At 45.9% G+C, this 27592-nt stretch overlaps 1 pseudogene; it reads left to right on the top strand.

Annotated features, from left to right (window-relative positions):
* Positions 1–4703: 4703 nt before the first annotated feature.
* LOC140112558 (uncharacterized) lies at positions 4704–27586 on the top strand (annotated as a pseudogene).
* Positions 27587–27592: the final 6 nt, after the last annotated feature.

Here is a 27592-nt window from a genome sequence, read left to right as displayed (position 1 = left end):
ACATAGGAACAGGCTTTCTCAATGACAACAAGACACAAAGATCCGGCAGAGATGACAGGAAGGGGCTGAGAATTTATCAGAAATTGGCAGCCAGCCAGCGCTGGAACCATCGTGGGAACGCGGAGAGGTAAGCACAGTGGCGGGGATCCAGGGAATCGTATAGGAGCATGGGTGCTCCTGTGATAAGCTGCTTCCTACTCCATGTGTTCTGACTGCTCAATCAACAACACAGGTTGGGAAAGGGATAAAGATGCCTCCAGGCAGAATCCATACTTTGACATTGACCCCTGCAGTCTGGGGAATAAGTGAAGGTGGAGGCGGAGAGAGCAGGGGACATGGAAAGCAGCGAGCACCAGACACAAAGTGGTACAGAATGCATCACGCAATTCTGACTTTGTCACCACAGTCACTAACCTTGCCGCTCTGATGTAATTTTGCTTCGCCACCTTCTCCTAGTACTTATAAGTAATACTATGTGGATCCAACAAGTCCTCTAGTCCTAAATCAGAACTCGCTGCAAAGCAGGGACTTGCAGGTCACTTAGCTAATAGGGAAGCGGCTGGTGGTGCAAAGCAGGACAATTCTTCCACACGGATGGCTTGGTTGGCTTGGTGGACAAAGAGAATCTATTGAGAATCAGCTGCTTCAGAAGTGATGCATGAAATACAGAGATTCATAAGGATGGTGGCAGAGCAAGACGATAAGTCGCAGGATTGATGACTCGGGAACTTCTATAGGTCTTCTATATAGACTTGCACTCTTTCAGTTTGTCCAGTGGATTGAGTATCATTAGCTGAGGAGAAACTGACTTTGATTTTCATTAGATTACGTTCCCCTGCCTGGTACAATCTTCTTATGACTTCCTTGTAGGCGGTATATGTCTCGGATGAAAATGGGGGCTGATGTAGCTGCAAATGGTAATCCCTTTTAAGATATAAAGTGTGACATCTTCGAAAAACGATCAGATGGTGTTGTAACTTGTAGATGGTGGCAGGTCCGTAATGAATTCTATTGAGATATGTGTCTGTGGACTCTCCAGAATGGGAAGTGGTTGGAGAAGACCAATTGAACGTCCTGGTGCATTTTTATGTTAAGCACACTGAAGACAGGTGGCAACGTATTCATGTACATTGGGCCACCAGTAGTTCCTTGATATAAATTCCAGTGTCTTTTTGGCACCCACGGACCCAGAGAAGTGACAAAAATATGCCCATGCCATCAACTTTGGCCACAATCCAGATGGAAAAAATGTTTTCCCAGGCAGTGGAATTCTTCAGAAGCAGTGGCTAGTTGTATGTTCGTAGGATTAAGGATGTGTTTTGAGGTAACTTGCAACTGCTACTACTTTTTTCAAGCATGTTTCTTAACATAAAAAGAGTTATTAACTTGTGCCCCAATTGCAGTGGGGAGCGTGCTTCCTTAACCATGGTTACACCAAGATGAGAGCGGAACCAGAAGAGGTTCAATGTCACTCAGACTTGCATTACTAGAGGATGGGTGCGGTACCGGATAGATCCCTCTGGTACCGGATTACCATTCATGTCCAGCAGGAATACAGGATAAGGAAAGGAAACCAGCGACATTCCCCATCTGGCTGCAAGCGAGCTACAAATGAAGTTTCCTGATGCAGCGGATATCTACAAATCATGTGTAGATCAGGTTCCACTACAAATAATTAAGGACATCATTAGAGTTTCTCTAAAAGGAGAGAAACACAGTGGACCTACGAGAACATCTCCTGACTTGGCTCGGTTTGCAGTTTTTTAGGCCTTTTTAGAAGATTTCACTTGGTGCCAGAGCCTGCACAATAGACACTGGTGATTCTTCACATAGTTCTCTCCTTCTTCGGACAGCAGCCTGGCTTATCCTGGCTGCATAGGCTCATCTGGGGATAACACAGGTGCCTGCAATTTGGGAGCCAGCTAAGAATCAAGACATCTGGAACAGTTTCTCAATGGCATGTCCCAGTATCAATGTCCTGTATATAGCTGCCATAGCAGGTCCCACCTTCTTTAGCAGTTTTCTCGGACTGTAAGACACGACTACAGAGTGAGATGGTTTGTAGGAATTTGATTATTTCTAACATAGCAGGTAAACTAGAGCTGTATCAGTTATCTCCAGGATGAGGGTTTTTAGGATCACATCCTCTAAGTGTAACAGAAGACATAGAATTTCTACCAGAGACAAAGTAGAAAAGACTATGAGATATTTATGTTAGAAGAGTAACATCACTTCCCAAAGCAACAATTTTGATGGAAGGAACTGCTATCCAAACCCCACATTTCATCAGATTTTTGGAGCGCATCTCTATAAAAAGAGACTTTGTGCTTGTCACGCTTAGAGGTTGTAGATCCTTTGAACCACTGCGGATGATGACACCAGCCACTACCTGGGACCAGAGTCTAAATGGTACCCGGTTTTCTGCGGCGTGGTACCACCAGGCCGTTCCACAGGCGTGACTTGTCTGCAGTGGCAGCCAAGGTCGAGGTACAGAAACGGCAGGCAATCTCGTAGTCGGGGACAGGCAGGAGGTCAGGACCGGCAGCACAGGATCGGAGGAGGAGATGTAGCAACAGGTCAGGGCATGCGGCAAAGGAGCAAAGACAGAAACAGAACCGGGGTCACAACGGGAATTCACAGAAACAGCACAAGGCATAGACAAAGCTTTCTCTAGGGCACTAGGCACGAAGATCCGTCAGGGGTCACAGGAAGACCCAGGGTTATATAGTTACGTAGAAAGGCCAGCGGCAATCAGTGGCGCGCTGGCCCTTTAAATCCCCAGAAGCCGGCGCGTGCGTGCCCTTGGAATCAGGAACGCGCGCACACGTCGGAGGAGGATGGAGCGGCAGCTGGGACCCGACGGGACGGAGTGGCAGCCGGGACCCATAAGTTGCGCAAGCGGCACACTGGTGAGGAACGAGGGGCACGGGTGAGCCCGGGACCACCCGTGTTAGTGCTCAATACATATAAAGTTATTCAGATCAGTGTAAATTTCAGTAATGATGGGCATACAGCTTTGTATCCAATGAGAGGCAATGAGTTTCCTGGCCTGGAATAAAATACAAAGTGACCCTGTGTCTTCCCCCACAATGCCTAAGACACATAAGAGTGGAGTGGGTTGAAAAGACGTCCCACAGAATTTTCCAATTAACTCTAAAACTGCCATCTTACCCACCTTCATTGATCGAACCATCGATTTTGAACAGTCCAAACATGAAGTAACTGAGAAATGTTGTAGAAGAAGGGGTGCGGAATATCAATCTGTCACACTGGTCCTCATCTTCTATGTAACTACTGGCAATCAATTTTTTTCCTTCGAATTCTCGAATCCTTTCCAATCCTCCATTAGCACCCTGAATAGTCTTTCCATTGTGTTTATTGCTCACGCACTTCTAGCGTATGCAGTGCAACCTGCCATCTCGCGCCCTCTACTAGAAACTTTCCCGCCATCCCCTAACCAGTCCCAACTCCCCCTCCTTTTATATGTTGCAATTATTCGACTAAATAATAAACCCATGGCTTTGGAAGCGCCAAACCTTCCTCTTCCTCACCCCTTTGCAAATACTCTAATCCGGGGATGTTTAACAGAAACCTTTATTTATTCTATGAAAGGAAAACGGAGGTATCTAAATAGGGGCATTATGTAATATATAGAGCGACTGGGTCATGAGCACCGCCATTAAGTAGCAGCATCCTATCAGAGAGAGAGAAGTCATTTAGTCCATGCTATTATTTTAGTTTGCATCCACTCCATGTTCAAGGAGATGTAATCCTCGGGTGTCTCCAAGATATCAATTCCCAGATATCTGTATGTACTTTCTTTCCTAATGTGTACATTCTAGCTGTAGGGACTCAGGAAGACGTTCTACTGGCATTAATAAGGATATATCCCAATTAATGGCCAAGCCTGATCTCCAACAGATCAATTCAATGGAGGAGAGTAGAACCAGACAATTCCCTACTGCTCCAGATTTATTCCTGTATCCGATGGTAGATGATTAAATTGATTGAATTTTGGTGCATTGGCTATTTCTTGCAAGACCAGACCCCCCTTGGTGGGTGACACATCCTTTATTTACATGTCGGGAAAACTACAAAAAAAAAAGGTGAATTATAGAAGGAGATAAGACAACACTCCTTGACCATTTCTAGTCAATTGTAATGGTCCAGGTGCAAGCAGACATAAGCCCCTGTTACTCGGGTCCAAAACGATTCATAAAATAGAAAAAAGCAGCAGCTCGTTATATTTCCATTTTCTATGTTATGCTTCAATAACGGTGGCGCACGCATTTCAAGTGCGAATGACCCAACATCTCCTGTAGAAAAGCTTGTCCCCTGCATATAATGAGATCTGCTCTTCATATACAAGGTCACCTCCTAGTTATACGTGCAAGCAGCTCTATGGCCAGGGCAAAGAGCAGGGGCGATAAGGGGAACCCTATCTCATGCCCCGACTCGGAGGGAAGCTGTCTGACACTCCGCCATGTACATGCGTCCTAGCCATAGGGGAGCCATACAGCAGTTACACATATGCCATGAATCTGGGGCCAAACCCCATCCTATCCCAGACCAACCGCATGTATTACCAATAGACACCGGCAAATGCTCTGGCAGCGCTGAATTACAAAACATGTTGGCTTACTTCTGCTTGTAACTGGGGAAAGGAAAACCTCCAATAATGATTTCTTGTCTGTGTTTTTCAGGAAATGAAACAGGTTCCCATGGACGTCCCCCCTCATCTCCTTGTGGTGAAGTAAAAGATGATCAATCACATCTTTCCACACTGGAGGAAAATCATGGAGATAAGCGGAAGTTTTCATGTCCGAAATGTGAGAAGCGTTTTACCGAGGATTCATATCTTGTTATCCGCCCGGGAACTAACACCGAGAAGAACCCATTTTCATGTTCTGAATGTGGGAAATGTTTTAGTAAGAATTTAAAGCTTCTTCAAAGTACTTACACAGGGGAGGAGACCTTTTCATGCCCGGAATGTGGAAAATGTTTTAGTGAAAAATCTAAACTACGAAGACATCAAAGAACTCACACGGGAGAGAAGCCATTTTCATGTTCAGAATGTGGAAAATGTTTTACTAAGAAATCAGAATTACTAAGACATCAAAGAACTCACACAGGAGAGAAGCCATTTTTATGTTCAGAATGCGGAAAATGTTTTACTTATAAATCATCTCTTGTTAAACATCAGATAATTCACACAGGTGAGAAACCATTTTTGTGTAATGAATGTGGAAAACGTTTTACCAAGAAATCACAATTACAAATACATCAAAGATATCACACAGGAGAGAAGCCATTTTCATGTTCAGAATGTGGAAAATGTTTTGCTGACAAATCAAAATTATTAAGACATCAAAGAAGTCACACAGAGGAGAAGCCATTCTCATGTTCAGAATGTGGGAAATGTTTTATTCTGGAAACAGATTTACTAAGACATCAGAGAACTCACACAGGGGTGAAGCCATTTTCATGTTCAGAATGTGGGAAATGTTTTGCTCACAAATCAGAATTGCTAAGACATCAAAAAAGTCACACGGGAGAGAAGCCATTTTCATGTTCAATATGTGGAAAATGTTTTCTTCAGAAATCCGAAGTACTAAGACATCTAATAACTCATACAGGGGAGAGGCCATTTTCATGTTCAGAATGTGGGAAATGTTTTGCTCAAAAATCACAACTTGTTATACACCAGAGAACTCACACAGGCGAGAAACCATTTTTTTGTACTGAATGTGGAAAATGTTTCAGCGATAACTCATCTCTTTCTCAACACCAAAGAACTCACACAGGGGACAAGCCATTTTTGTGTAATGAATGTGGGAAATCTTTTATAGTGAATTCGAAGCTTATTCAACACCAAAGAATTCACACAGGGGAGAAACCATTTTCATGTTCGGAATGTGGAAAATGTTTTACCTATAAATCATCTCTTGCTAAACATCAGAGAATTCACACAGCTGAGAAACCATTTGTGTGTAATCAATGTGGGAATTGTTTTCCTGATAATTCAGCTCTTTATCAACACCAAAGAACTCACACAGGGGAAAATTCATTTTTGTGTAATGAATGTGGAAAATATTTTAGCGATCATTCAGCTCTTGTTCGACATCAAAGAACTCACACAAGGAAGAAGCCATTTTCATGTCCAAAATGTGGAAAATGTTTTACTGACAGATCAAAATTATTAAGACATCAAATAACTCACACAGGGGAGAAACCATTTTCATGTTCAGAATGTGGAAAATGTTTTTCTCAAAAAGCGCATGTTGTTCAACACCAGAGAATTCACACACAGTAGAAGCTATTGTCATGTACTGAATCTGGGAAATGTTTTTTTCACACATCATTTCTTCCAAGACATCAGAGAACTCACACAGCAGAGAAGCCACATTGACAATAATTGTAAACCCAACTGATTAGGATGGTCTGCAACATGCAGCGCCTGCACTGCTATCCTCCGCACCTTGTGTCTCGTATTCCCTCCCATATGAATTGTGGGCTCTGAATAATACATACTCCCCTGCGCACTTCTTCTTTGCCTCTCTGCCCCCCCTCATACCCTACGCCAGATATATTGCAGCATCATAGAGCTAATATTATATGCAGCTGCGAGATTTCTAGCAGAAGGAGCAGGGAGGTGGGGGTGAAGTGCTCCGGGGGGCGTTCAATAACCAGATAGGACGAGGGTCACTAGTAACACACCCCTGGGCATTGGAGCTTCAATATCATAAAAATATACAGGGTTACGTACAAGATAGGTTCCATAGGTTTGTTCTTGACCTCGTTTGTAAGTTGGAACTGTATATTTTATAATTTGTAGTTCCTGACAAAAAAAAATGTTGTCCCAGTGACAATTGGAGATTCAAAATTTTAATGAGACCAAGGATTATCAATAAAGCTTCATTACAGACACCTTAACCAGAGGTCTCCCTTTTTGACCTCTGCTCCTCTCCCTCCTGCCTGCTGCTCCTCTCCCTCCTGCCTGCTGCTCCTCTCCCTTCTGTCTGCCTCAGCCCCTCTCCCTTCTGCTCCTCCTCTCCCTCCTGACTGCTGCTCCTCTCCTTCTTCTTCCTGGTGCATGTAAGTGAATTGGTTGCGAAACTATTTTATTCTTAAATTCCGCACTCAGTTCGAATCAGTCGGATCGTCCAATGGCACGCCCCCCATTTCTGTTGCATGACACTTGGCACCGATGTGCCAAAATCCAATCGTGTGCTACACAATATCCTTCTAAGTACCTATCCCACCTGCGCAAATCCCGAATACCATCAACAGTCCGACAGAAATGTGATCCACGGACTTTTAGTAAATAACCCCCACTGTGTTGAAAAAATAGGGATTCATCAAAACTAGGAGCGGAAGGTGCCCCTCCTCTCTGAAATTTGTATCTAAAGCCCGGATGGTTAAATGCTTGGGCAATAGAACCAGCATCTCCAAGCACCAGATACTATCATAAAATTAATGGTGTGTTGATGAGATTCTCATAACGAGGTCAGCAGAAGGTTATGACCTACCGATCTGAGGTCAGCATTATAAATCCCCATCTTGCTTTACAAAAAGTCAGGGCTATAGCACACCTGCTCAGCTTCCTTTCAGACTTACTCCTTGCTGCCTTGCTCAGCAGCTTTATGCAGCCTCCCAACCTGTGGCCAAGGTGCTGGAAGACACAAAACCTAAATAGTCTAACTGGGAGGTGGAATGGACTGACCCACTACCAACCTGCAAATGAAACCATATAAACCCAGCCCCGGAGAGTTTTAAACAACTTTTCCAACAAATAGCTTTTTCGAGCCGTACTTCCCGGATTTACAGTGTTTTCAGCTGGACAAACATAACCTCCACTTTAAAGCCTCGCATAATAAGAAAACCCACTGGAAACATATTGCCCATTCACAGTTAACCCCTTCAGTGTCTCACATACCCTCCCCCTCTGTTTGACCCAGTGGGGGCAAACAGCTTTGGCCGTTAGTGGGTACGAGACAGAGCATCGGCATTTCCATGTAGCTTTTCAGCTCAGTGTTTTAGCGCGAACTTGAAATTCTATAACATTAGGAACCGCTTTGTGACCCTGGCGTTCCTTTCTTTAGCCTGACTCATCCAGATGAGGGGAGAGTGATTCATTACTAGCGTAAACTGTTGCCCTATCAAGTAATATCTCAGGAATTCCAGGATGCATTTGCCCGCTAAGCACTCCCTCTCAACTATACTTTAGTTCTTAATATATTACAGTCAAGCTCACTATCAAACTATAATATAACTAAGGAATGATACAGGATGTTCCTCACCCTCCAGTACTTGGGACAGGACAGCCCCTAACCCCACGTCAGTATGCACAACAAAGGTATTGGTGAAATTAGGGGTGAACAGTACTGGTTCCTCATACAAAACAGTTTTAAGTCACTGAAAACGCCCTCTCAGCCTCTCTCCACTTCACCACCCATGCTACCCATGGTCAGGTCAGTCAGGGGTGCTGATATTGTCGCAAAGTCAGGAATAAGTCAGCAATAATAGCCCACTATGCCTAGGAAAGCCCTCATCTGCTTCTTGGTCACAGGTCGAGGCCACTGCTGTAGTGCTTCTACTTTATTTACCTGGGGTTTTATGACACCTCACCCAATACGGTACCCCAGGCCTCTTCCAGACCAAGTGCACATTTTTTGGGGGTTCGCCATCAACCCTGCCGCCCTGAGGAAGTCTTTCCTAGCCCCATGTAGCCCAAAGGGAAGTAGGACGTACTGAAATAGCCCATCAGGAGTAACAAAAGCTGTCTTCTCTTTAGCCCTGTTAGTGAGGGGTACCTGCCGATACCCTTTCATCAGGTGAAGGGTGGAGAAAAACCTAGCCTGTCCCAGTCATTCTATCAACTTGTCAACTCTGGACATAGGGTAGGAGTCAAACTTGGACACTTTGTTCAACTTCCTAAAGTCGTGGCAGAACCCTAGGGAACTGTCAGGCTTGGGGATTAATACAATAGGACTCGACCAGTCATTTTTAGACTCTTTGATCACTCCCCTGGTCCAACATCAGCCTGACTTCTTCGGATATTGCTTGTCTGCACGCTTCAGGGACCCAGGAGGGTTTTAGGTGTTCCTGGATGTAGGGTTCAGTTATGATGTCATGCTTGATGACTAAAGTATGACCCGGTAGGATCTGTACTTTGGACACCTTGCCACCAGGTACACCTACCTCCTGTTTCACGTTCTAGGGTCACTCGCTTTTTGTATTCCCACTGCTGTCAGGGATTTTCTTTCTCTCCATTACTGTAGGAGGTTCACGTGGTATATCTGTTTGGGTTCCCTCCTCCATGGCTGATAAAGCTTGTAGTTAACCTCCCCCACTTTCTCCATGACCTCATATGGACCTTGCCATTTTGCCAAGAAATTACGATGGTGGGTACAAGAACTAACACCCTGTCTCCTGGGTTGAAGGTCCTGAGTCAGGTTCATCTATTGTAGACCCTACATTGGGCCTCTTGCGCCCTCGACAAGGGGCATCACTGCTGCTATGTGGTCCTGCATAAGGGAGAAGTGTTTAGTCATGCTATGGTGGGGGGGGGGGTCCTTTCTTGTTTCCATGTCTCCTTTGCTATGTCCAGGAGCCCATGTGAGGAACAGCTCAAAGGGTCAGAAACCTGTGGAAGACTTGGGTACCTCACAAATGGCAAACATCAGATAGGGCAACAAACAGTCCTTACCATCTTTCCTGACCACCCTCTTTAGCATCCCCTTCAAGGTGTTGTTGCACCTATCGACCAGGCTGTCTGTCTGGGGATGATATACAGAGGGTCAGATCTCTTTAACCTGCAGTAATTTACTCACATCCTTCATTACTTTGGACATAAATTGGATCGCCTGGTCAGTCAGGGTTTCCTTGCAACCTTTGTGCTGAAAAACCCAGCTTATACTCGAGTATATACGGTACATATCCACCATAACTCACAATGTTTGTAAGCAAACACAAAAGAAAGCAGGCAAGACAGAAACATCCCAGCTGGAAGTATTTAGTGATTCTTCACTTCTCAGATACAGTATAAAGTGCTTTTTTAAGTCCCATGGGCCCGGGCTGTTTACACGACTAGGGCCCACCCAGCGTCCAAGCCAACATGTGCCCGGATGTTAGGACTTAATAACTACTCTATATACTCTACATCAGGGGTCAGGAACCTTTTTGGCTAAGAGAGCCATAAGCGCCACATATTTTAAAATATAATTCTGTCACAGCCGTACAATATGTTTATACACTATATAGCCAGCCAGCCCCCTATACATAGCCAAACAGCCGGTCAGCCTCCCCCTGTATATAGCTGGCCAGCCCCCCCCCCCCTCCTGCATATAGCCACCCCCCACACCTCCTGCATACAGCCAGCCAGCCTGCCTTCCCACCCACCTGTGTACAGCCATGTACAAAAGACCATGAACTACTTGGTGCAGTCCAGCCAGTGGTGACAGCTCCGAGCACACCGGTGGTTCAGAGACACAGGCGCGCACTGAGCTGTCACCGCCTGCCGGACTGCACCGGTTTTTTGTACATGGCTGTACACAGGTGGGTGGGAAGGCAGGCTGGCTGTATGCAGGAGGTGTGGGGGGTGGCGGGGGAGCGTTAGAAAGGTAAGTACAAAGTTAAAATGCCCCACCCCGGCATCCATACTCCAGTGGCTACCAAATAACTACACCAGCTTGGATGCAACCAGATGTATTGCCTGTTAATGTTCACAAACAATATAACTAAAGTTCAGTTCATCAAGTACAGAACAGTACATGCGAGGGGGGGGGGGTAGGAAATATATGGGCAGTCATGGTGGACTAAAGGAAATGGAATACCGATAAGACTAATTCACTTTTTTCCTTGCATCCCCCATGATAGGCCCACCTGGAGATCTACCACATGAATATTTTCTAGGGAGGGATTACAGCCTGCAATATTTTCATCCCGAAGGAAAGGTCTGAATTATTTGTAATGTCCAACCTGTAATGTTTTACAAAGGTAAAAGGAGATGACCAGGTAGCAGCTTTACATTTTTGGTCTATTGAAGCTATGGTACTGCCATAGCTCTGGTAGAATTGGCTCTCACAGCTTCTGGAGATGTCTTGTCTAGTGAATCGTAAGCTTCTAGGATGACAGTCTTAATCCATCTATACCTGTACCTGAGTACAGATCTCATTACATCTAAAGGATGCCCGGAAACTTCTCTGGGAGATCTTGGGTTCTGGCAAAATGAAGGAAGGGCCACCTTCGTGATTGAGGTGAAAGGATCTGCAGACCTTGGGAATGAAGTTTGGGTCAAACGTTAGCGCAATTCTGTCATCAGAAATTAAACAATACGGTTCATTAATTGACAACGCCTGAATCTCCCCAATCCTTCTAGCTATAGTAATTACTATTAAGAAGGCTGTCTTTGGAGTTAAATTTCTAACTCAACGAATTCAAACTGAGGTCCAGTAAGAAAGTTTAAAACTAAAGACAAGTCCCAGGGGGCCAGAGTGTTTTATTGTTGGTCCAATTCTGCCAGTAGCTTTAACAAACCTCTTGATCCATTTACGTTCAGCCATGGTTCAGTCAAAGAAGACACTTAGAGCCGCAATCTGTACTTAGGGTACTTGTTTTCAGACCCTTGTCAAATCCGGATTGCAAGAAATTCAAGATCTGCAAAATATTGTTAGAACCACAAAAGAAGATAAGCCTTTTCCATATTTTTAGGTAAATGGCTGAGGTAACCTGTTTCCTGTTAGCTTGCAAGGTAGAGATTACCTGTTCTGATAGACCCTTAGTCCTTAGGAGTCTCCCTTCAGGATCCATGCTAAGACCTTGAGACCCTGAGGATCTGGGTGAAACAGTGGTCCCTGGTATAGAAGATCTTCCCGATTGGGTAGCAGGAAGGGTTCTGCTAGAGCCATCTTCTTCAAGAGCGGAAACCAGCCTTTCTTTTACCAGAACGGGACTATGAGAATGATCTTGGATTTGTCCCTTTGGATCTAATGTATTACTTTTGAAATTATGGGAAGAGGAGGAAATGCAAAGGATCGCTAAGATTGTGCGCCCGATATCCTGCATGTGTCGCTTCCCAGCTCAGGTCCCCGGAGTTCACCTTCTTCTTCTTGGTGCATGTAAGTGCATTGTCTTCCGACACAATTCGAAAGTTGTCCGAATCAGTTGGATCGTCCAACAGCACGCCCGATTTCTGTCACATAAAAGCCAGCACAGCCGCGCCACAATCCGATCGCATGCGACACAATCCCCAATTAAGTATCTGTCACAGCGGTCCCAAAAAGTTCAAAAATCCGACAAAAGTGCGATCCGAGGACCCTTAGTACATAGGCTCCACTGTGTCTGTATCATTCAGAGAGAAGAAATGCTTTACTTTAGTAGATCTATTTGCCACAAGAGAAAATACAAGAGGCATGTCCCACATCTGGGTTAGATGATAAAACACTTCCTGGTTTAGGCACCACTTGTTCTGATCTAACGTTTTTCTGGTCAGGAAGTCTGCTATCTTGTGCTCCTTGCCACTTAGGTGAATAGTAGATAGGGAGAAAATATTCATCTCTGCCCAAGAGAAAATTTCACTTAAAAGGTTCATGAGGTCCGGAGCCATTAACTCAGGTAATGAGAGGAGGACACAGGGGCCATTACTACAGGTAATGAGAGGAGGACACAGGGGCCATTACTACAGGTAATGAGGGGAGGACACAGGGGCCATTACTACAGGTAATGGGAGGAGGACAGAGGAGCCATTACTACAGGTAATGAGAGGAGGACACAGGAGCCATTACTACAGGTAATGAGAGGAGGACAGAGGAGCCATTAACTCAGGTAATGAGAGGAGGACACAGGGGCCATTACTACAGGTAATGAGGGGAGGACACAGGAGCCATTACTACAGGTAATGAGAGGAGGACACAGGAGCCATTACTACAGGTAATGAGGGGAGGACACAGGGGCCATTACTACAGGTAATGAGGGGAGGACACAGGAGCCATTACTACAGGTAATGAGAGGAGGACACAGGAGCCATTACTACAGGTAATGAGAGGAGGACACAGGAGCCATTACTACAGGTAATGAGAGGAGGACACAGGAGCCATTACTACAGGTAATGAGAGGAGGACAGAGGAGCCATTACTACAGGTAATGAGAGGAGGACACAGGAGCCATTACTACAGGTAATGAGGGGAGGACACAGGAGCCATTACTACAGGTAATGAGAGGAGGACAGAGGAGCCATTACTACAGGTAATGAGAGGAGGACAGAGGAGCCATTACTACAGGTAATGAGGGGAGGAGAGGGGAGCCATTACTACAGGTAATGAGGGGAGGACACAGGAGCCATTACTACAGGTAATGAGAGGAGGACACAGGAGCCATTACTACAGGTAATGAGGGGAGGAGAGGGGAGCCATTACTACAGGTAATGAGGGGAGGACACAGGAGCCATTACTACAGGTAATGAGAGGAGGACACAGGAGCCATTACTACAGGTAATGAGGGGAGGACACAGGAGCCATTACTACAGTTAATGAGGGGAGGACACAGGAGCCATTACTACAGGTAATGAGGGGAGGACACAGGAGCCATTACTACAGGTAATGAGAGGAGGACACAGGAGCCATTACTACAGGTAATGAGAGGAGGACACAGGAGCCATTACTACAGGTAATGAGGGGAGGACACAGGAGCCATTACTACAGGTAATGAGGGGAGGACACAGGAGCCATTACTACAGGTAATGAGAGGAGGACACAGGAGCCATTACTACAGGTAATGAGAGGAGGACAGAGGAGCCATTACTACAGGTAATGAGAGGAGGACACAGGAGCCATTACTACAGGTAATGAGAGGAGGACAGAGGAGCCATTACTACAGGTAATGAGAGGAGGACACAGGAGCCATTACTACAGGTAATGAGGGGAGGACACAGGAGCCATTACTACAGGTAATGAGGGGAGGACACAGGAGCCATTACTACAGGTAATGAGGGGAGGACAGAGGAGCCATTACTACAGGTAATGAGAGGAGGACACAGGAGCCATTACTACAGGTAATGAGGGGATGACACAGGAGCCATTACTACAGGTAATGAGGGGAGGACACAGGAGCCATTACTACAGGTAATGAGGGGAGGACACAGGAGCCATTACTACAGGTAATGAGGGGAGGACACAGGAGCCATTACTACAGGTAATGAGAGGAGGACACAGGAGCCATTACTACAGGTAATGAGAGGAGGACAGAGGAGCCATTACTACAGGTAATGAGAGGAGGACAGAGGAGCCATTACTACAGGTAATGAGAGGAGGACAGAGGAGCCATTACTACAGGTAATGAGGGGAGAACAGAGGAGCCATTACTACAGGTAATGAGAGGAGGACACAGGAGCCATTACTACAGGTAATGAGAGGAGGACACAGGAGCCATTACTACAGGTAATGAGAGGAGGACAGAGGAGCCATTACTACAGGTAATGAGGGGAGAACAGAGGAGCCATTACTACAGGTAATGAGGGGAGGACACAGGAGCCATTACTACAGGTAATGAGAGGAGGACAGAGGAGCCATTACTACAGGTAATGAGGGGAAGACAGAGGAGCCATTACTACAGGTAATGAGAGGAGGACACAGGAGCCATTACTACAGGTAATGAGGGGAGGACACAGGAGCCATTACTACAGGTAATGAGAGGAGGACACAGGAGCCATTACTACAGGTAATGAGAGGAGGACAGAGGAGCCATTACTACAGGTAATGAGGGGAGGACACAGGAGCCATTACTACAGGTAATGAGGGGAGGACACAGGAGCCATTACTACAGGTAATGAGGGGAGGACACAGGAGCCATTACTACAGGTAACGAGGGGAGGACACAGGAGCCATTACTACAGGTAACGAGAGGAGGACACAGGAGCCATTACTACAGGTAACGAGAGGAGGACACAGGAGCCATTACTACAGGTAACGAGAGGAGGACACAGGAGCCATTACTACAGGTAACGAGAGGAGGACACAGGAGCCATTACTACAGGTAACGAGGGGAGGACAGAGGAGCCATTACTACAGGTAACGAGAGGAGGACACAGGAGCCATTACTACAGGTAATGAGAGGAGGACAGAGGAGCCATTACTACAGGTAATGAGAGGAGGACACAGGAGCCATTACTACAGGTAATGAGGGGAGGACACAGGAGCCATTACTACAGGTAATGAGGGGAGGACACAGGAGCCATTACTACAGGTAATGAGGGGAGGACAGAGGAGCCATTACTACAGGTAATGAGGGGAGGACAGAGGAGCCATTACTACAGGTAATGAGAGGAGGACACAGGAGCCATTACTACAGGTAATGAGAGGAGGACACAGGGGCCATTACTACAGGTAATGAGGGGAGGACACAGGAGCCATTACTACAGGTAATGAGAGGAGGACAGAGGAGCCATTACTACAGGTAATGAGAGGAGGACAGAGGAGCCATTACTACAGGTAATGAGAGGAGGACACAGGAGCCATTACTACAGGTAATGAGAGGAGGACACAGGAGCCATTACTACAGGTAATGAGAGGAGGACACAGGGGCCATTACTACAGGTAATGAGAGGAGGACACAGGAGCCATTACTACAGGTAATGAGAGGAGGACAGAGGAGCCATTACTACAGGTAATGAGAGGAGGACACAGGAGCCATTACTACAGGTAATGAGAGGAGGACACAGGAGCCATTACTACAGGTAATGAGAGGAGGACACAGGAGCCATTACTACAGGTAATGAGAGGAGGACACAGGAGCCATTACTACAGGTAATGAGAGGAGGACACAGGAGCCATTACTACAGGTAATGAGAGGAGGACACAGGAGCCATTACTACAGGTAATGAGGGGAGGACAGAGGAGCCATTACTACAGGTAATGAGGGAAGGACACAGGAGCCATTACTACAGGTAATGAGGGGAGGACACAGGAGCCATTACTACAGGTAATGAGAGGAGGACACAGGGGCCATTACTACAGGTAATGAGAGGAGGACACAGGAGCCATTACTACAGGTAATGAGGGGAGGACACAGGAGCCATTACTACAGGTAATGAGAGGAGGACACAGGGGCCATTACTACAGGTAATGAGAGGAGGGCACAGGAGCCATTACTACAGGTAATGAGGGGAGGACACAGGGGCCATTACTACAGGTAATGAGAGGAGGGCACAGGAGCCATTACTACAGGTAATGAGGGGAGGACACAGGAGCCATTACTACAGGTAATGAGGGGAGGACACAGGAGCCATTACTACAGGTAATGAGAGGAGGACACAGGAGCCATTACTACAGGTAATGAGAGGAGGACACAGGAGCCATTACTACAGGTAATGAGAGGAGGACACAGGAGCCATTACTACAGGTAATGAGGGGAGGACAGAGGAGCCATTACTACAGGTAATGAGGGGAGGACACAGGAGCCATTACTACAGGTAATGAGGGGAGGACACAGGAGCCATTACTACAGGTAATGAGAGGAGGACACAGGGGCCATTACTACAGGTAATGAGAGGAGGACACAGGAGCCATTACTACAGGTAATGAGGGGAGGACACAGGAGCCATTACTACAGGTAATGAGAGGAGGACACAGGGGCCATTACTACAGGTAATGAGAGGAGGGCACAGGAGCCATTACTACAGGTAATGAGGGGAGGACACAGGGGCCATTACTACAGGTAATGAGAGGAGGGCACAGGAGCCATTACTACAGGTAATGAGGGGAGGACACAGGAGCCATTACTACAGGTAATGAGGGGAGGACACAGGAGCCATTACTACAGGTAATGAGGGGAGGACACAGGAGCCATTACTACAGGTAATGAGGGAAGGACACAGGAGCCATTACTACAGGTAATGAGGGGAGGACAGAGGAGCCATTACTACAGGTAATGAGGGGAGGACACAGGAGCCATTACTACAGGTAATGAGGGGAGGACACAGGAGTCATTACTACAGGTAATGAGGGGAGGACACAGGAGCCATTACTACAGGTAATGAGAGGAGGACAGAGGAGCCATTACTACAGGTAATGAGGGGAGGACACAGGAGCCATTACTACAGGTAATGAGGGGAGGACACAGGAGCCATTACTACAGGTAATGAGAGGAGGACACAGGAGCCATTACTACAGGTAATGAGGGGAGGAGAGAGGAGCCATTACTACAGGTAATGAGAGGAGGACATAGGAGCCATTACTACAGGTAATGAGGGAAGGACACAGGAGCCATTACTACAGGTAATGAGGGGAGGACAGAGGAGCCATTACTACAGGTAATGAGGGGAGGACACAGGAGTCATTACTACAGGTAATGAGGGGAGGACACAGGAGCCATTACTACAGGTAATGAGAGGAGGACAGAGGAGCCATTACTACAGGTAATGAGGGGAGGACACAGGAGCCATTACTACAGGTAATGAGGGGAGGACACAGGAGCCATTACTACAGGTAATGAGAGGAGGACACAGGAGCCATTACTACAGGTAATGAGGGGAGGACACAGGAGCCATTACTACAGGTAATGAGAGGAGGACACAGGAGCCATTACTACAGGTAATGAGAGGAGGACACAGGAGCCATTACTACAGGTAATGAGGGGAGGAGAGGGGAGCCATTACTACAGGTAATGAGAGGAGGACACAGGAGCCATTACTACAGGTAATGAGGGGAGGACATAGGAGCCATTACTACAGGTAATGAGGGGAGGACACAGGAGCCATTACTACAGGTAATGAGGGGAGGACAGAGGAGCCATTACTACAGGTAATGAGAGGAGGACACAGGAGCCATTACTACAGGTAATGAGGGGAGGACACAGGAGCCATTACTACAGGTAATGAGGGGAGGACACAGGAGTCATTACTACAGGTAATGAGGGGAGGACACAGGAGTCATTACTACAGGTAATGAGGGGAGGACACAGGAGCCATTACTACAGGTAAAGAGAGGACAAATGTCACCTGAGCGTCTGCATAAGAGCTCACTCTGTGATATACACTTAATCAGCGCCCCGCCCACACTGGTCACATGATCTAACACATCATCACAGGTCCTTCATCCAACACTTTCCCTTTATACATGTGCACCCCGCCCCTCAGTGACATCACATACCCAGGGTCACATGACTAGTGCATAGAGTGCAGGAAGACGTGCGTGAGGTAAGTGACCAGAGGGATACAACTCCCAGCATGCTCTAGGAGCACACACACTATATGGAGAGACTACAACTCCCAGCATGCTCCAGGAGCACACACACTGTATGGAGGGACTACAACTCCCAGCATGCTCCAGGAGCACACACACTATATGGAGGGACTACTACTCCCAGCATGCTCCAGGAGCACACACACTATATGGAGGGACTACAACTCCCAGCATGCTCCAGGAGCACACACACTGTATGGAGGGACTACAACTCCCAGCATGCTCCAGGAGCACACACACTATATGGAGGGACTACAACTCCCAGCATGCTCCAGGAGCACACACACTATGTGGAGGGACTACAACTCCCAGCATGCTCCAGGAATACACACACACACACACTATACGGAGGGACTACAACTCCCAGCATGCTCCCGGAGCACACACACTATATGGAGGGACTACATCTCCCAGCATGCTCCAGGAGCACACACACTGTATGGAGGGATTACAACTCCCAGCATGCTCCAGGAGCGCACACACTATATGGAGGGACTACAACTCCCAGCATGCTCCTGGAGCACACACACTATATGGAGGGACTACAACTCCCAGCTTGCTCCAGGAGCACACACACACTATATGGAGGGACTACAACTCCCAGCATGCTCCAGGTCCCTCCATGTGGGGTCCAGTATGTGCTATTAGTGAGGAGCGGCACAGTCCAGCGCCATCACTCCTCCCTCAGTCCAGTGACCTCCCCTCCAGTGTCTGGAGAATCCCCATCTGTCACATCACACATGTCATGGACACAATTGCTTCATATAGAGTTTGCTCTTAGTTCTTGTCATGTTTCCTCAGGTTCTATAAATACAGGACTCCCAGAGGTTTCTCCTAAAGATGATCCTTTCCATCAATGATCCACCAGGGATCCGGGAGAAGGACAGAGAGCAGATGGCGGCCAGGATCCTGGAGCTCACCCTGGAGATGATCTCCTTGATAACCGGAGAGGTGAGAGTCTCCCAGGACACGGCTCTTATCTCTAGGAATAACAGCGGGAAATGACTGGAGAGGTGAAGGATTCTTAGGATCTATGTAGTGATCAGTGTCTCCCCATACACAGGATTACACAGTAGTGAAGAAGTCGTCTGGTGAGTGTGTGACCCCCCGTGTGTCAGGAGGATGGACCCAGAGCCCCATCACCGAGCCTCCACCTCATTCACTGATACATGAGCAGAAGATCCTAGAACTTACCTCCAGGATCACTGAGCTGCTGAGCGGAGAGGTGAGCGCTGCCGGGAATGCTGGGACATTGTACAATAACACAAGGGAGGGGTCTGGGTGATGACTGTGTCATTGTGGGTGTCAGGTTCCTATAAGGTGTCAGGACGTCACTGTCTATTTCTCCATGGAGGAGTGGGAGTATATAGAAGGACACAAGGACCAGTACAAGGACATCATGATGGAGGACCACCAGCCCCTCACATCACCAGGTAAGAGGAGACCTTCCTGATTATAGAGGACAGAGCAGGTGTGAGGTCACCTCCTCCATCATCTCATCATCACATATAGACAATGTATCAGTCACTGTGTATATTTCCTATAGATGGATCCAGTCAGAGAAATCCACCAGAGAGATGTCCCAGTCCTGAAGATTCCCGAGATATTACACAGGAACCAGAGAGATGTCCCCGTCCTGGAGATTCCCGAGATATTACACAGGAGCCAGAGAGATGTCCCAGTCCTCTATATTTCCATATTGTTAAAGAGGAACCGGAGGAGAATGTCCCACTGGATCATCAGGTAGATGGAGCTGAGGTTCCTGTGAATCCTCTATAGATGGATGTAATGAAGCTACTTACCTTCTCCAGCAGCAGTGGGTGGAGGGTCTATGACTCCTCTTAGTATTATTAGTGGAGGAAGAGTATGGAATTGTAGTAATAAGTCGGATCTATTTAGTACATCACCTGCAGGTCTCCATCTTCTCAGTTAATGAACTTCATCATAGAACCTGACTTGGGTCACACTAGGATGGTGGTTGGTGGTAAGGGGCTGGTGTTCAGTACTTGCCCCCAGGCCCTGGTTGATCGTTACCCTCACACACATATCGGTATCTTTCTCTTATTTGCGTCTAACAATCCTGTCAGTCCTTTCCCTCACACGTATCTGTGTCTCTCATTATAGGATCCTGTCAGCAGAGTAATGGCCGCCTTATCTCTCTAGTGTAGGAAACTCTTGTCCCTATGATAACAGAGATTATCTCTCTACACGTTTGTCTCTCTCTTCTCTTTCATCTCTAGACCTTGTTCTTATTCTCCTCTCCAACTTTTACCTCAGGATCATCGTCTCTCCCTTCTCTCCCACCATCTCCCTCAGATTTCCCTCTTTCCCTCCTTCTCTTCTCATTCGCCAGTTCTTCCAGGGGGAGGAGTAATGAGCATGACCTGTAAAGGTTGGCAGCTCTCCTAGCTAAGCTTGGTTGTGCTGTGCTCCAATACAATCCATTAAACCGTTTACAAAGAAGAACAAAATCAACAAACAGGAACATAGAAGCGACATACACATATGATGGGAACATACAAGGTACAAACATATCAGTTCAGAATAGAATGAATAATCCTTTACTATATAAAAAGGCGACAATCCAGCCCCTTACAGGTTATAACTGGTTTCTAGTATTGATCCTGTCTCCTCCTGCAGGAGATTATTCCCTTAGTTCCTGGTTCTAGAGGTTTCCATCCATCACTTGGATATAAGAGAATCTCTGGAGACATTTCCTTGTTTTCTCAGGTCCTTCATGTTGGATCTTTCCAGGAAAGTTGTGGTGGAAGGAGGAGCGGAGAGGAAATCCCCTCATCAGTGACAGAGGAGGGTAAGAGCCTTTCATGTATCTTGTGGGTTATTCTTCCCTTATACATTGCAGGGAGAGGTCACATCCAGGGGAGGAGATGGAGATGACATAGACACCGGCTCATCTGTCTCTGGTCTCCTCCTCCAGTCGGTCGGATCAGTCTATCTCCACATGTTGTGGTACTGTAATACTTTGAGTAATGTTATTGGATGCAGTGAAGACCACCCAAATATGTTCAGGAAAATATTTATTTAAAGGGGTGGTCTGCTCAAAGGATAATATAAACTGAATGCAGAATAAAGTGTTCAAAGGAGTCAGAAAACAAGTACAGCCCCAAACACACAACCAAGGGAAGCAGAAGATAAGTCAGCCCACAAGACGCACTTTAGTGCAATCTTTAAAAATATTGGGGATGATTGATGAATCGGGACATGGTAACAGGTGTTAATGAGGTCTAGAGTTGCCATGTTACAACTTTTCTTCAGGACACAAATTGTAGACCGGATTCACTTCATCTTGAACTCTTTGGGGCTCATTTACTAAGGGTTGCGTGCTGCACTTTCGTTGAACACAAGAAGAGTGTAAGTCTCTACTGCCAGCTCAATCAAAAGCCCTCCAACAATGTGTGCACGGCATGCACCATGCAGAAGAAGGTAAACTCTGTCGGACCTAAGCGGGGAAGCGACACATGCAGGATATCGGGCGCACGATCTTAGTGAACCGCGGCACAGTGCATTATCGCCAGACAATGCACTCTTGGTGAACTCCGTCGGACAGGTAAGTAATTGTGCCCCTGAAGATCGAAAATTTCTTTGAATGACCCAATATTGAGGAACAAAAACCTTCTTTTGTTGTAGAGACAAAACTAAAATTAAAACTTTTTCCTCCAGCAATGTCAATTTGGCTGCCAGGGACTTGCGGGTCACTCAGCTAATAGGGAAGAGGCTGGTGGTGTAAAAGCAGGACACAGTGGGGAACATTTACTAAGGGTCTGAATCACGGTTTTCTGAATTTTACGGTTTTGTACCGAATTGCTCCGGGATTTTGGCACACGCGATCGGATTGTGTCGCATGCAACGAAAAACGGGGGGTGTGGCCGTCGGAAAACCCGAAGGATTCGGAAAAATCACGCTATTTAGAAGAAAATAAAAGTGTCGCTTGACACACACTTACATGCACCAGGAGAACGTGCCGCTGGATCGCGACAGGACCGGGTAAGTAAACGAGCCCCATAGTGACTGGATTAAAGCTTAGGATAGTAGAACAAAAATATGGAGCCATAGTCAGGCTTGGCGGAGACAAGGTCACACAATCAAATTCATGAAACAAACCGAACGGCTGAAGCATCTGATACTGTGGCACTAGTTTGGAGTTCAGTAAGTAGTTTTATAGACTTTCTTACAGAGAAGATCACGTGAACTCAGGCGCAAGTTCCAGGATATGTCTGTAGAGCGAAGAACCAGCCATCAGAGGAAGTTTCAGCAAGTATTCTGCCACTAAAGGGAGTCAGAATGCTAAAAGAAGCAGTGCCGAATCATGACCGTACTCCCGTATTTAGGGGTGGACTCCAAACATCCCAGGTTTTTTTTTAATTATTATTACAAAAACCTTTTCAGAAGGTGAGTAGTATGTACAGTACATCCTCTTTCTTCACCCAGAAGCATTCCTCCAGCTGGAGGAGAAGACTTCCTTATAAACCCCCTCTCTAGGTTCTCCTTGATATAGGCAGACATGGCTAGAGTCTCTGGCAGAGACAGAAGATAAACCTGTCCACGAGGAGAAGTTCCTGGCATCAGATCAATTGGAATTCACAGAACAGACAGGAAGGACCCTAGACATACGATTCCTCTGGCAGACATTTCAAGACCGATGTCTCAATTGAAGACCAAGGAATGGCGTCAGAACCAGGGGAGGCCCAGAAGCACTTGGTCCACGAAATGGGGCAGAACTTAAAACCAGATGATCTCTGAGTGCAGGGCCCCTATTTCAGTGACAAACTCAACCTTCCTGGAAAAGGATCTGATTTTTGTCAGACCCCCAACAAGGCAGGAAAACTGATTTTTGGAGATAAGAGAGACAAACCTAGGAGGGAATTCACTATCAAACCTAGGAGCTGGAGTTTCCCCGCTTCAAAGGACAGTTGCGAATGTAGTGTGCACTCTTGATTCTCTTGCTCGCTGAGTTTCGTCCTTTCAACTTGCATGGGCTCCTCTGGTGGTGAATTAACTGGTGTCAGCAGAGGTCGTTGAAAGTTTGGTGCCAGTCTTGAAATCCTCTTTTCATGAATCAACTCCTTTAGATGTTCATGAAAGTGCACGTCAGTACGTGTGGCCAAGGCTATGACTTCATCTAAGGAGGTTGGCACATCCCTTCCTGTCAGCTCATCTTTGATATGAGGAGCTAGACCTGCCCAAAAAGCAGGAACAAGGGCATTATTATTCAAGGTTAATTCTGCAGCGAGGATTCAAAACTGAATGACATATTTTCCAACAGTCAGTCTATCCTGGCGCAGTTAAAGCAGTGCAGATGCCGTAGATGAAACTCTTCCTGGTTCCTCAAAAACTGTCCTGAATGTATCCAGAAATGTCGCCAATCTAACAGTTTCAAGACTGCCACGCTCCCAGAGAGAATTGGCCTAGGATAAAGCTTCTCCAGAGAGCAAAGAAACAAAAGACACCTTAGAATCCACAACAGGTTTTGACACTTCCATCATAGCGAGGCAGGAGTTGAAGCTGGACAGCAGGACTAACAGGAGCTGTAGCAGACTGAGAAGCGGGTGTGGATGGGACCTGTGGTACTACGGAGTAAATGCAGAGTCCAGGTGTTTAGCAATAGTTTGTACAGCCTGCATAAGCTGATCTTGACGCTGGTGTAGATCACACAGGTTTCTTGGCTTGGCCAGCAGGGTCTGCGGCCTGAGCAAACTGTAACAAGCAGCAGGTTGTGTACCCACTGTGCTAACTGGTTTGACTTTGGGCCAGACACTAAGAGTGTTATCCCCGGTCCTCTCCAGTATTCACCCTTTTAAACCTGTACCGGGATCTGGACTTTGCTGTGGAGAGAGAGATTGCAAGGCCGCTACCTCTTCTGGTGGTCCCAGTATAGATAGCAGCTGGCCAAGCAGGCACAGAGACACTGGTACGTAATACCAAGAGTTCAGGCAAGGCAGGTGGTCAGTATCAGTCCGTAGTAAAGACAGGCAGTGTACAATCAGAAGCCAGGGACTGCCAGAGGGTCGTGGGAGGCAGCACAGGTCGAGAAGCAAGCCAGGGTCATATACCAAGGAGGGCGGATCAAATCGGTCAGGAACAAGCTGGGGGTCACACATGGACAGAGACAAACACCATACAGCAGTACTAGCAAGCTAGAAACCTTTTTCAGATGCAGAGAAGAGGGCACGAGAGCGAGTTTCAGTAATGGTGGGCACAGAGTTTTGTATCCCATGAGAGGTAATGAGTTTCCTGGCCTGGAATAACATACAATAGTTACAGAACGTGACCCTGTGTCTTCCCTCCCAAGGCCTAAGACACAAAAGAGTGGAGTGGGTTAAAAAGAAGCCCCACAGAATTCTCTAATTAACTCCAACCACAATGGTCCTACCCGCCTACATTCCCATTTGTATTGGCCGCACCCCATTTAGGAAATGCCGCCGTGTCCCAAGCTCCAACCACATTAAGCAAGACAGTAGTTAAATAGGCACAATATAGCAGCATTAACTGTGAGATTCTCTTCTGAAAATAGTCAGTGGTCATTTCCAAAATAAAATGTCATTGCCATGGTCCATTATTGACCGAATGTCCTCCTCCCATTTTTGAGGCAGACATTTCTGTAGATATATTTGCAGCAGTGTCTAGTATAAGAGAATAAGCCTCTTGTGCTGTCGAATTATGTGTCCCTATAACAGGATGTTCCACCCTCCGACAGCTCTATTCTGAACTGTCCAAGCATGACGTAACCGAAAAATGTTGTAGAAGAAGCGGCGAGGAATATCAATCTGTCAGGCTGGTCCCTGTCTTGTATGTGAGCTACTGCCAAACTATTTTTTTCCCTGTCAAATTTTCTGGCAGCGTCAAATAATAAAACATGTTGCTTTTCTTCTGCTTGTAACTGGGTAAAGGAAAACCTCCAATCATGATTTCTTGGCTGTATTTTTCAGGAGATGAAACAGGTTCCCATGGACGTCCCCCCTCATCTCCTTGTGGTGAAGTAAAAGATGATCAATCCCATCTTTCCACAGAGGAGGGAAATCATGGAGACAAAAGGCAGTTTTCGTGTCCGAAATGGGAGAAGAGCTTTCCCCCAAAACCATATCTTGTTATACATCAGAGAATTCACACAGGGGAGAAGCCATATTCCTGTCCTGAATGTACAAAATGTTTTACTCATGCTTCAGGTTTACTAAGACATAAAAGAACTCACACAGGGGAGAAGCCATTTTTATGTTCAGAATGTGGAAAATGTTTTACCCGGAAATCAGAATTACGAACACATCTAAGAACTCACACAGGAGAGAAACCATTTACATGTTCAGAATGTGGAAAATGTTTTACTCGGAAATCAGAATTACTAAGACATCACAGAAGTCACACAGGAGAGAAGCTATTTTCATGTACAGAATGTGGAAAATGTTATACTCGGAAATCAGAATTAATAACACATCTAAGAACTCACACAGGAGAGAAGCCATTTACATGTTCAGAATGTGGAAAATGTTATACTCGGAAATCAGAATTACTAAGACATCAAAAAAGTCACACAGGAGAGAAGCCGTTTTCATGTTTAGAATGTGGAAAATGTTTTACTCAGAAATCAGAATTAGTAAGACATCAGAGAACTCACACAGGAGAGAAGCCATTTTCATGTTTAGAATGTGGAAAATGTTATGCTCGGAAATCAGAATTACTAGGGCATCAAAGAACTCACACAGGAGAGAAGCCATTTTCATGTTTAGAATGTGGAAAATGTTTTCTTCTGGAAGCTATTTTACTAAGACATCAAAGAATTCACACAGGGGTGAAGCCATTTTCATGTTCAGAATGTGGAAAATGTTTTACTTGGAAATCAGAATTACTAACACATCAAAGAACTCACACAGGGGAGAAACCATTTTCATGTTTAGAATGTGAAAAATGTTTTTCTCAGAAATCAGAATTACTTAGACATCTAAAAACTCACACAGGGGAGAAACCATTTCCATGTTCAAAATGTGGGAAATGTTTTCTTCAGAAATCAGAATTACTAAGACATCTAATAACTCACACAGGGGAGAGGCCATTTTCATGTTCAGAATGTGGAAAATGTTTCACTCATAAATCATCTCTTGTTCAACACCAGAGAACTCACACAGGCGAGAAACCATTTTTTTGTAATGAATGTGGAAAATGTTTCAGTCGTAATTCAGCACTATATCAACACCAACGAACTCACACAGGGGAGAAGCCATTTTCATGTTCAAAATGTGGAAAATGTTTTACTCATAAATCATATCTTTTTAAACACCAGAAAATTTGCATCGGCTAGAAACCATTTTTGTGTAATGAATGTGGAAATTGTTTTACCGATAATTCAACTCTTCATCAACACCAAAGAACTCACACAAAAGAGAAGCCATTTTCGTGTTATGAATGTGGAAAATGTTTCAGCGAGATTTCAGCTCTTGTTCAACATCAAAGAACTCACACAAGGGAGAAAACTGTGGAAGAATGTGGAAGAAGACTCAAAAAACGCATCTTGTTCAACACCAGAGAATTCACACAGAGAAGAAGCTATTGTGATGTAATGGATCTGGTAAATGTTTTCTTGGATTTGGTAAATTCTAAGACCTCAGAGACGTCACACGGTAGTTACGCTATATTGACATTAATTCTACGTTAAACCCAACTGCTTAGGATGGCCTGGATGGTTTAATAGGTCCTCCTTTTATTTTTATGCTAATAAAGCCCAAGTACTTGGAGGGGGCGACACCAGAGCCCCTGCAGCCTAGGGGGCTGCGACTAATACATACCCCGCAGCGCACTTCTCATTTGCCTCCCTGCCCCACCCCCTATTGCTCTGTGCCAGAAATATTGTAGCAGCATAGAGCTTATATATGGATAGATAAAAACTTGATACCCAACTGTATACTTCTGCACGAAACATCACCCCAGCCTTAATCCAGAACACTAGTGACTGTCTCTCTGCTGTCTCTAACATCATGTCCTCTCTCTTCTTGAAAATGAATATTTCTAAGACTGAACTCCTTATCTTTCCACCATCTACTAACCGACCTAACCTTAACTTCTCCATCTCGGTCTGTGGGATCACTATAGCCGCTGTCTTGGGGTTGTGCTGGACTCTGACCTCTCCTTTTCACCATATATCCAATCTCTTGCTCGCTCTTGCCAGATCCATCTCAGAAACATCTCCAGAATCCGACCATTTCTGACAACTGAAACTTCTAAAATGCTAATTGTTGCACTGATTTTTTCCTGCCTAGACTACTGTTACTACCAACTAATCGGTCTTCCACTCACTAAACTCTTTTCTATACAATCTATTCTTAATGCAGCAGCCAGGCTCGTATCTC

The sequence above is a fragment of the Engystomops pustulosus genome, unplaced genomic scaffold, assembly GCF_040894005.1.
Source record: "Engystomops pustulosus unplaced genomic scaffold, aEngPut4.maternal MAT_SCAFFOLD_861, whole genome shotgun sequence".
NCBI lineage: Eukaryota > Metazoa > Chordata > Amphibia > Anura > Leptodactylidae > Engystomops > Engystomops pustulosus.
The sequence above is the reverse complement of the archived record's forward strand: the minus strand, read 5'-3'. Positions and strand labels throughout refer to the sequence as shown.